Here is a 10,464-nt window from a genome sequence, read left to right on the forward strand (position 1 = left end):
ATTTGTAGTCTTCGCACCAAAACACAGACTTAAAGATATGAGCAGTTTTGATCTTGAATTTGGTGATTGTGTTGTAAGTGATTCATCTTTCGTAAAAAAAAAATTTTAGGCGTATTCTTTGACAAATCCCTTACCATGGAAAAACACTGTCTCTCTATTTCCCGATCAGCATATGTGAACATTCGCAGAATATCCGTGTTTCGAGTTCCTCCGGAACACGGTTTTTATTCTGTGTTTAGTCACGCCGCTTCAAAAATGTTCAGCAGGGTTACTTTCGGTTTCTCGTTGTTTACCAACACTTCGCGTATTAAATGTATTAGTTTGGGATGTATGGGGGTACGTATTTGTTTGTCAACGTTTGATAAGCTACCATTGGTCAAATTCAACGGAAGACTTAGAGAAGACGACGATGTTGCAGTGTAACTTGCAGATCTATGCAGAAGGCCTAACTGTCTAGGAACCCTAGGCCCTATAACCCTGTCTAGTACAGTACTAGCCATAGTGGGACATGAAAAGAACGTATTAGACTCGGTGAAACCTACCAAATAGGTAAATCAAAATATATACTACTTTTTTGTAGAACGTTATATATGATTAAACAAAACACAATGTCTTAAAGTGATTTATAAAGCCGACATCGTGCCCAGCACTGATTTCTGTGGAAATGAGGGGGTTAGGCTATTTATACAATGTATTCGTTCATTCCTAGTGCGGGTGTAAAGTCTCACAAATATTTCGCTGCATTTTTTTAGTGCAAAACTAGACCTGGACAGCTTTTTGTTTTTTCTATAAACAAATTCAACAATGTCATAATTTGTGGAAAGCCTTTTGAATTTTACTGATTTTGATTTTCTAACAATTTTATAAAAAAATAATTTGTTTTCATATATGATGTAAAAGAAACCAAATATAAATAATCCCCTCGTTTCCACAGATATTACACTATGTAAACTCAGATTGCCTAATATCCATTATTTTGTTGATCCTCATTCATAATTAAATCAAATCATGCTGATTTGAGAAACTCTTTCTAAGGTGCAGTGAGACATTTTTGAAAAGTAACATTTGTGAATCAAAATTATATTTCTGAGGAATGTAGTTTACAATATATTATTTTTGAAAAATTTTGCAAGTACAACATGTACTTTGGTGAAATTTTATCATTCACTGAAATTGGATTTTTACACTTTTCAAAGTTAATTTCATAAAAGATTTGAAATAGCTAAATCAAGCTCTATAGCTTAATATAGAGATTGTACTTGAGCTGTTCATGTACCTAAAGATTTCACAAAATAAGTGAAGCAATTTTGAACTTAAAATATTTTGTTCGATACATGCATGCTTGTAAAATCAGATATATATCTTGCAGGTGCTGTGATGGTGTACACATATGACCTGCTTTGGTCTGAATGGTTTGCTATTAAACTATGGACAGGACAGTCATATCATCTGTGAATGACTGACCATGCTGATTATGTCAAAGCTGTGGAATATTTCTACATAAATGATCATCGTACTCATCAAAGACACAACAGAATGCGATATATGCTACCAAAAATGACCAAGACAAAACAAAAATGTTATATGGGTGAGAATAATTTAATATCATATCTACTAAGTTATAAATGATATCCTCCCTAATTTAAACATCAATATTTGAAAATTATTATTTATCAACTAATACTTGCGTCACAAGTCTTTCAAGAATTTTTAGTATGAAAGTGATACATGCATTACAATGACTTTTCATAATTCCAATGTCATGAGTATTTGTGATCATTGGTCAAATTGTTATCATTGAACAAAATATATCTGCTCATGATTAAGGTATATTCCTCTTAGTGACATCATTTCCATTCTGTGCACATAGATGTAGCAGTACAGAGAAAATCCATTATATGCATCAAAAGTTTGAGAAAAGTTAATTGACTTGTATATATTTACAAAATTGAAAAAGAAAAGAATTAATGCTGTTTAATGCCATATATTGCAGAGGAAAAGAAAGAGTATCTAAGACCGTTTGTGTTCATTCAAATATTATGTTGGTAGATCTTGTTTGAGTCTGCTTTATACATGACACATGCTTAGTGCCCAGGAGGGCTCTTGTGATGAAATATGTACATTTTCGGATTCATGTCAGAACATTGAATGCAAGCAAACTCCCATAAGTACAATGTATTAGGGAAATTAGATTCATGTAAAATGAATATAGTAAACTTTATTGATAAAAGTTATGAAAATTCATAGATTCAGTTTTAATATGAATGACTACATCTGATGTATTCCTGAATAAGGTCAAGAAATATATATGCAGTTAATGATATTTTTCTAACAAATACATTAAATATTGTTTTTGCATTTTCACAACTTTGCTTCTTGAATTGACAATAATTTATCTTCAATATTGTGGTATCCTTCCTCTTTTTTACAGGGATATAGGAAGTGGATCATCCATTTTCCTTGCCTTTCCCTCGAGGTCTTCAGGCAGTGTCTCTATACATCATTAACCATGTTGGTTAACTCTCATGATGTCATGCCATTACTGCCAGATACCTATAATACTGCCAGACTACCTATAATGATACCAAAATATCAGAATTAAAATTTCAAATACACTAGATTTGAAGCAGCAAAAGAACAGAATTGCAGATGTATAATACACAAAAGGATATTGATTCTTACCCGGCTGAAATTGATATTATGAAAATTGATAATTGATATGATAATATGATAATTGAAAATGAATTAATAGTTGAACTTTCCCTCAGCTGTTTTACTGCATACCAGTCAATAATTCCAGTTAACATCAGGAGTACAGTCATTGTTATCAACCTGTGTATATATGTTGAATAGATTATGAAGAAAGAAAATCATTCTCATTTTTCTTACTAAATGGGAGAGCACATAAATATGACTGGAAGTGTACATACATGCAATTTTTGATGTATACAAAGCACACTGCTTGGTCAAATTGGAGCAAAGATAAATGAGAGTTCTTTGATATGAATTGAAATTTATTTCGAAGTAAATGAACTATCTGTATGGAGCTTGGTTGAATGATTATTGCAAATCCTAATCTGTAAGAATAGATCCCCCAATATTTTAATTATACCCCCCCCCCCCCCCCCGAAATTGCCTATGAGGCTAAACCATGAGTTCGAAGTGTAAATTCTCTGATATATGATAATCTACTATCTATTTAGTGCCACATGATCACCATTGTAAAATGCAAACATTGCTCAAATCTATGTGGATGAGGGTACATGTATCAACTAGGCCTATTTGTAAAGGACAATACAAACCTCTTGGCTTTCTTAAAACTTGGATCACTGTTTGTAATCTTCGCCTTTCATATGGTGAAATGGCTAGAACAGGGATGCTTCTGTGTTGGTTCAGCTTTTACGGAATGTAATAATCGCTCTAATTTTCTGCACTGTTCTGCTGCTCGTGGTTTTCTAAACAAATGACGCCATCGTTTCCTCTGCGTGGACATTTTTTTCCAGGGTTGGGAAAGGGTGAACTTTAACATCACCCAAAGTAGATATACACCCCTTTCTTTCCATTATCTGAATTGCGACCTTTCGTGCCACAAAATGCATATTTTGTTAAAGACAGTTTTGTTACCAGAGTAAACAATATCAACCGCAAGTACCCCTGCTGAACATTTTGTTCAGGTTATGACTAGATGGTATCCCTCAAAAGCAGGTGACCCACGAGTTACTTGCTCCTGATCGTAGATAGAAAGATAAGTCGTACGTCGAATAATATTTCGTGTAGAAATATGTTTACGATGAAGAAGGCAAAGAAAATTGTTGGACTTTTTACTAATTAAGATTACTAATTAAACCCTAATTAGCTGAACTATTAAAAATGTAAGAAATGAATAAAGCAATGAAGGCAATATGGAGAGAAATAAGATTTGATAGAAATTGTACAGAGTATTAGCTAATTAATATAATTAATCAGATCCTAATTCTCTCAGATGTTAAATACAGTAAGAAATTAGATATAAAAAACTGTAAGGGGCGATATCAAATGATTGATTTCGGATACAAATCTAAATTCAAATAGTTAAGAGGAGTCTTCTGTAAGTTTCTCTCATCCGACATCGATTACACAGTCGAAAAAGGAAAAAAGACAATTGTAACATCTTTTCCCTCTTTTTCCTCACATGACGATATTACATTTTAATAAGCATTTGATAATTTCAATACACACTTTTTTTGTGAGTAAACAGTAGATATAGTATACAGTGTTATTTATACTCGTTTGTTCTTACTTGTTAATCGATTAATTTAAACACTCATCATATCTATTTCAAGGGGAGGGGGTCGTAAAAACTATGTGAATATAACTTTTAAGGGATACCTAGTTAATTATCAAGGCTCAACAAGCCCGTGTTCATGAGCGATATATACAACTACTTTTGAAGGGTAACAGATACTCTTTGCCACCCAGCGAGCTCCATATCCGACCTGCCTTTCAGGGATACCGAGTTAATTATCGACGCTCAACTAGCCCAAGGTCCCGGGCGCTAAAGTCACCTACTTTTGAGGGATACCAGATAAGCTTTGCCACCCAGCGAGCCCTATATCAGACCTGCCTTTCAGGGATACCGACTTAATTATCGACGCTCAACTAGCCCAAGGTCCCGGGCGCTAAAGTCACCTACTTTTGAGGGATACCAGATAAGCTTTGCCGCCCAACGAGCCCTATATCAGACCTGCCTTTCAGGGATACCGACTTAATTATCGACGCTCAACTAGCCCAAGGTCCCGGGCGCTAAAGTCACCTACTTTTGAGGGATACCAGAGAAGCTTTGCCACCCAGCGAGCCCTATATCAGACCTGCCTTTCAGGGATACCGATTTAATTATCGACGCTCAACTAGCCCAAGTTCCCAGGCGCTAAAGTCAACTACCTTTGAGGGATACCAGATAAGCTTTGCCACCCAGCGAGCCCTATATCTGATCTGCCTTTCAGGGATACCGATTTAATTATCGACACTCAAGTAGCCCACGGTCCCGGGCGCTAAAGTCACCTACTTTTGAGGGATACCAGACAAGCTTTGCCACCCAGCGAACCCTATGCTAGACCTGTCTTTAAGGGATACCGAGTTAATTATCAAGGCTCAACTAGCCCGGGCTCCCGGGCGCTAAAGTCACCTACTTTTGAGGGATACCAGATAAGCTTTGCCGCCCAACGAACCCTATATCAGACCTGCCTTTCAGGGATACCGACTTAATTATCGACGCTCAACTAGCCCAAGGTCCCGGGCGCTAAAGTCACCTACTTTTGAGGGATACCAGAGAAGCTTTGCCACCCAGCGAGCCCTATATCAGACCTGCCTTTCAGGGATACCGATTTAATTATCGACGCTCAACTAGCCCAAGTTCCCAGGCGCTAAAGTCAACTACCTTTGAGGGATACCAGATAAGCTTTGCCACCCAGCGAGCCCTATATCTGATCTGCCTTTCAGGGATACCGATTTAATTATCGACACTCAAGTAACCCACGGTCCCGGGCGCTAAAGTCACCTACTTTTGAGGGATACCAGACAAGCTTTGCCACCCAGCGAACCCTATGCTAGACCTGTCTTTAAGGGATACCGAGTTAATTATCAAGGCTCAACTAGCCCGGGCTCCCGGGCGCTAATGTCACCTACTTTTGAGGGATACCAGATAAGCTTTGCCACCCAGCGAGACCTATGCTAACCCTGCCGTTGAGGGATACCAAGTTAATTAATAGGGCTCAACTAACCCGGGTAACCGGGCGATCTAAACACCTACTTTTGAGGGATACCAGATAAGCTTTATCACCCAGCGAGCCCAATGCTAAACCTGCCTTTCAGGGATACTGAGTTAATGAGCAACGCATAACGACGAGTGTGGTACGATTTTTAGGCTACGGTACTAATCTGCCTTTTAAGGATAGTATTTTTGATTTCCTATACAAAGATCGATTCATAAGATCTGCCTTTTAGAGATACGGAGTTAGTAATCCTTGGACAGCTAAGCCAATTACTATGCTGTTTTACTAAGCTGCCTTTGAGGACTATTGTGCACAAATGAAGCTATTACAATAATGTATTTCGCGCCTAGCATAGTTATTACTATGGAGCTAAGATGTATAATACTAGTAAATGAGAAACACTTCGTACTGTAATGGAAATGACGCTACATTGTAATGATAAAAAAATCTCCATGGACATCCTTAAACGTTATGAAATAATCACCATGTTGTATTGACTAGATCAAATTAAAACAACATTTAGTACCGAATTTTAATTTTTGATAGACTGATTAAGCTCATCAGCTATGATAATTTGTAAATGAATGTGTGCACATATGATATTGGGTGTTAGTTGTTACTGATTTTCTTTCTCTCGCTCTCTTGTCTCTCTACCTCCTCCCACCTTTCCGCTCACTCTATCTCGGTCTAATCTATCTCTCCCCACTCAATGCCTCCATGCCTGTCTTTCCCTTTCTCTCTTGTCCCTCTCTCTCCCCACCCTTCCTCCTCTCTCTCCATGTTTTCTCTCTCACTCCTTCTTTTCCTCTCTTTCTATCCTCTCATTACCCTTTCCCTCCCTCTCTCTCTATCTATCTCTCTCCCTATCCTACTCTTCCCTCTCTCTCTCCCTTTCTCCTCTTCTCCCTCTCCCCAACCATTTCTCTCACTCATTTCCTTTCCCACCATTCCTATCTCTCTTCTCTCCCCCTCCATCTCTTTCTCCCTATCCTATCCTTCCCCTCTCTATCTCTCCCCATGTCTTTCTTCTTTTCTCTCTCTCTTCTTTTCTCTCCCATCTCTCTACCTTTTCCACTTTTCCCCATCTCTCTCTTCCATCTCTCTCTCTCATCTTTCTTTTCTCTCTCCCCCACCCTTTCTCTCACTCATTTTATACCCTTCCTCTTTCTCTCTCGTCCCTTTCCCCATTTCTATCTCCTCTCTCCCCTTATCTCTCTCTCCCATCCTTCCTCTCTATCTCTCCCCATCTCTCCCTTCTCTTTCCTCCCTCTGTCGCATTCCCTCTTCTATTATTTCGTCTATCTCTCCCTCCTCTCTTTCTCTTTTTTCTCTCCCACCCTTTCTCCATTTTCCACCCATCTTATCTCTCTCCCCTCTCCGCTTTCTATCTTCTCTCACCTTCTCCTTTTATCTCTTTCCAATCCTTCCTCTCTCTCTATCTCTCCTATCTCTTTCTTTCTTCTCTCTCTTCTCTTTTCCCTCCATATTCTCGCCCTCTTTCCCTCTCTCCCACATCCCCTCTTCCATAATTATATCCCCTCCTCTTTCTCTTCTTTCCCCTACCCTTTCTCTCTCATTTCCTTTCCCACCCTTCCTATCTCTCTTCCCTCTCCCCTGTTTATCTCCTATCTCTTCTCTCCCCTTATCCCTCTCCCTCCATTTCTCTCATCCTTCCTCTATTTCTCCCCATCTCTCCCTTCTTTCACTCGGCTCCCTCTCCCACCCTCCCTCTTCCATCTCTCTCCCTCCTCTCTTTCTAATCTCTCTCCTCTTTTTCTCTATCCTTCCCTTTCCCACCCTTCCTATTTCTCTTCCCTCTCTATGTTCTTCTCTCCCCTTGTCCCCATCTCTTTATCTCCAATCCCCATCCTTCCTCTCTCTCTCCTTTCATTCTCCCCCTCCCACACTTCCTCTCTTTTCCCTTTCTATCTCCCTATGCCCTATGTCTCTCTTCCCTCTCTCTTCTCTCCCCCCCTCTCCCACCCTTTAACTTCTCTCTGTCCTCTCTTTATCTCTTTCCCCTTCTCTCTCTCTTAACCTCTCTCCATATATATGTCCCTCTGTTGTTCTTTCTATCTCCATCTTTCTAACCTCTTTCCCTCTCCCTCCTCTGATTATCCTCTTTCTCTCCTGTCTATTTCCACAGCTCTCTCTATCTACCCTCTCTCTCCCCACTCCATGTCTCTCCCATCCTTTCTCTATCTCCTGTCTTTTTCCTCCTCTCTCTCTGTACCACCCTTCCCCTCTCTCCCTTCACTCTCTACCCTCTCCTCTTTATCTCTCTCTCCCTCATTCTCACCTCTTTATCTCTCTATCCATCCCCCCTCTCTCTCCCTTTCTTTTTCTCCCCCTCTCTCTCCGACTGCAGTGTAAAAGAAAGGCTCCTCATTTATTTTGATTTTGCAGTTTAATCAATAAGTCCATTGAGTGAAGGTAAGATAATAATAATATTTTTATCTGTATACAAATATATACTCAAGATATATCATCATATTTTGGGCAAAAGCATGTATCATTGCATTGAGAGAGCTTGAGACATTGCAACTATATGTAATCAGGATTGTTACTGATATACCAACATTACCATAAAAAGAAATGATTTATTATAAATCTTGGGTGAAAAATCTAATTGAGAGTTACGATTATAATTGATCCTTCTTTTCTGCAATATCACATTCCTTGTAAGTATAAACAGCATTGATAGGTGGGTCAAAGGTCAAGTGATGATGTAACAATATAAGTCATTAGCGCTATAACGTAAAATGTCAATGACGTAGGATTAGGATGGACTCAATCGGATCACGCGCTCGCCTTTTTCCGTAACCGGTAAAAATACTCGGACGTGGATCGGCGCAAGAATTGCATCAAATTGATGCATTTCTTCGCCGGAAGCACGCCTGTGGATTAGGTTAAAAGGCCAAAACCGAATCCTTGTATAATGTATTATTTATATTTTCACCAGAGATTCAGTTTTGGTATCATTAACGTCTTATTCACTCCAATACATAAACATAAAAGTAAAAAATGATAGTGGTAGAATACCTTAGACATGTATGATATCTTAAAGGCATTTGAAAGCTCGCGTTTCATATTGTAACGTACGCCTGTGACGTCATAGTTGCATTTCTGTACACATGGTAACAGACTCTGATGGCGTCGATCCACATATGAGGTTCATTTGCGGTTGCGGAAATAGCCGAGTAGTTACGATTGGGATGAACTAGGTCGGGTATGATATGAAATGGTACCCTGTTGACCTCGCTTCTCTTGCAAATCAGCGGGGAACCAGTTTAGGGTATGATATAAAAATACAAGAGACCTGTGACGTCAAGTCGGATATGACGTAACAATAGAAGTTGGGAGCGCTATGTTGTAATGATAACGCAGAAAAAATTGAGAAAGCCAAGAGCGCTATGACGTAGCAATGACAAGGGAAAAATCGATAAAGTCGGCGTAGTGTTTAAATGTGTTAATAATAAGTGTGCCAGTGGTACCATGTATGTATAGGAGGTGATATAGGTGATTGTATGGGTGGTGGTATGTGGTGTATGTGGTGTACACCACCCATACACTATCAACTACAACCTATACACCACATACTATTACACTGCCCATACTCCACATACCACCACCCATACTACAAAATACCATTACACCTATATCACATATCACTGCAATTGTTACGTCATTGTGTTCTCTGCTATTTCAATTTTTCTAACGTTATTTTCCCGACGTAAAGCTAATAGCTCCCATTGTTACGTCATGCTCGACTTAACGTCATATCGCTCTTCAAACTTCCGCCAGGGTTCGTTTGCTCACAAACCAAACTCTTCCAGTTAGGCATTATGGGATAGCGATTGCATACTGTGTGACGTCACTGTAGAATGACGAAAAAAGAACCATAACGTCAAACGTAAATAGTTCAAATCAAGAACGTAAACAACAAGTTTATTACTTTACACTATAATTTGAACAGAGTCTCCCTTCTCTTTAATGATCTTTTGATCATTTTATATTTAAAATAAAATCCATACTTTTGTATATGTGCTCTTAATGTCAATATTTTTAAGCTTTAACTACGAACTACTTCTTTAGTGTTATTTGCCCGCGTGATAATCGCGGACTCACAATATACAAATCTGTATATTGTACTGCGTCACATAGGAGAGGTCTATACATAGGTGACGTAGTGAGGCCTCGACGGGGAGTTTGTACGCTCTTGCATTCCTACGTTATACCGCTCCCGGCTTCCATTGTTACGTCATACCCGACCTAGGTCTAGTCTCGTTCAACCAGACACTCGGCTGTCTCGGCAAATCTGCAACGAAAATATCTGCTCGTCGGAGATTTCTGGAGACAGCCGAGCGTCTGGTTGCACGAGACTAACTTAGGTCCTAAACTGGTTCCCTACTGATTGGTGCTACACACGAGAGAAGCGAGATCAACAGGGTACCAGTTTACCTAGGTCCCAACCCAATCGGAACGCCTCGAATGTCTCGTGCACTCGACATAGTGCGCCATTCTCTACCCAGTGTTCTGTGCGCTACTTTTAAAGGGAAAGGAAACGAGAATAATTGTTTATATCATGTGATTATATTATCACGTGATTCCAAGCGTTGACAGATGTATAAGCAAAGCTTGCGTAACGCCCCCTCTGGTAAGAGAAGCTTGCGTAACGCCCCCTTTGTTGAGAGAATGATAGTGCGCGAGACAT

General features: G+C 39.3%; 2 long non-coding RNA genes across 2 annotated transcripts; one reads left to right on the forward strand and one right to left on the reverse strand.

Moving 5' to 3' along the window:
* Positions 1-230: 230 nt before the first annotated feature.
* On the forward strand, positions 231-2,870 carry LOC125671962 (uncharacterized). The gene is made up of 3 exons (XR_007368796.2): positions 231-549; positions 1,370-1,588; positions 2,432-2,870. It is a non-coding gene; the product is annotated as an uncharacterized LOC125671962 (long non-coding RNA).
* Positions 1,581-3,739, reverse strand: LOC130054140 (uncharacterized). Its single transcript, XR_008802426.1, has 2 exons — positions 3,303-3,739; positions 1,581-2,832 (listed from the first exon to the last, which is right to left on the reverse strand). It is a non-coding gene; the product is annotated as an uncharacterized LOC130054140 (long non-coding RNA).
* Positions 3,740-10,464: the final 6,725 nt, after the last annotated feature.

The sequence above is a fragment of the Ostrea edulis genome, chromosome 4, assembly GCF_947568905.1.
Source record: "Ostrea edulis chromosome 4, xbOstEdul1.1, whole genome shotgun sequence".
Classification (NCBI taxonomy): Eukaryota; Metazoa; Mollusca; class Bivalvia; order Ostreida; family Ostreidae; genus Ostrea; species Ostrea edulis.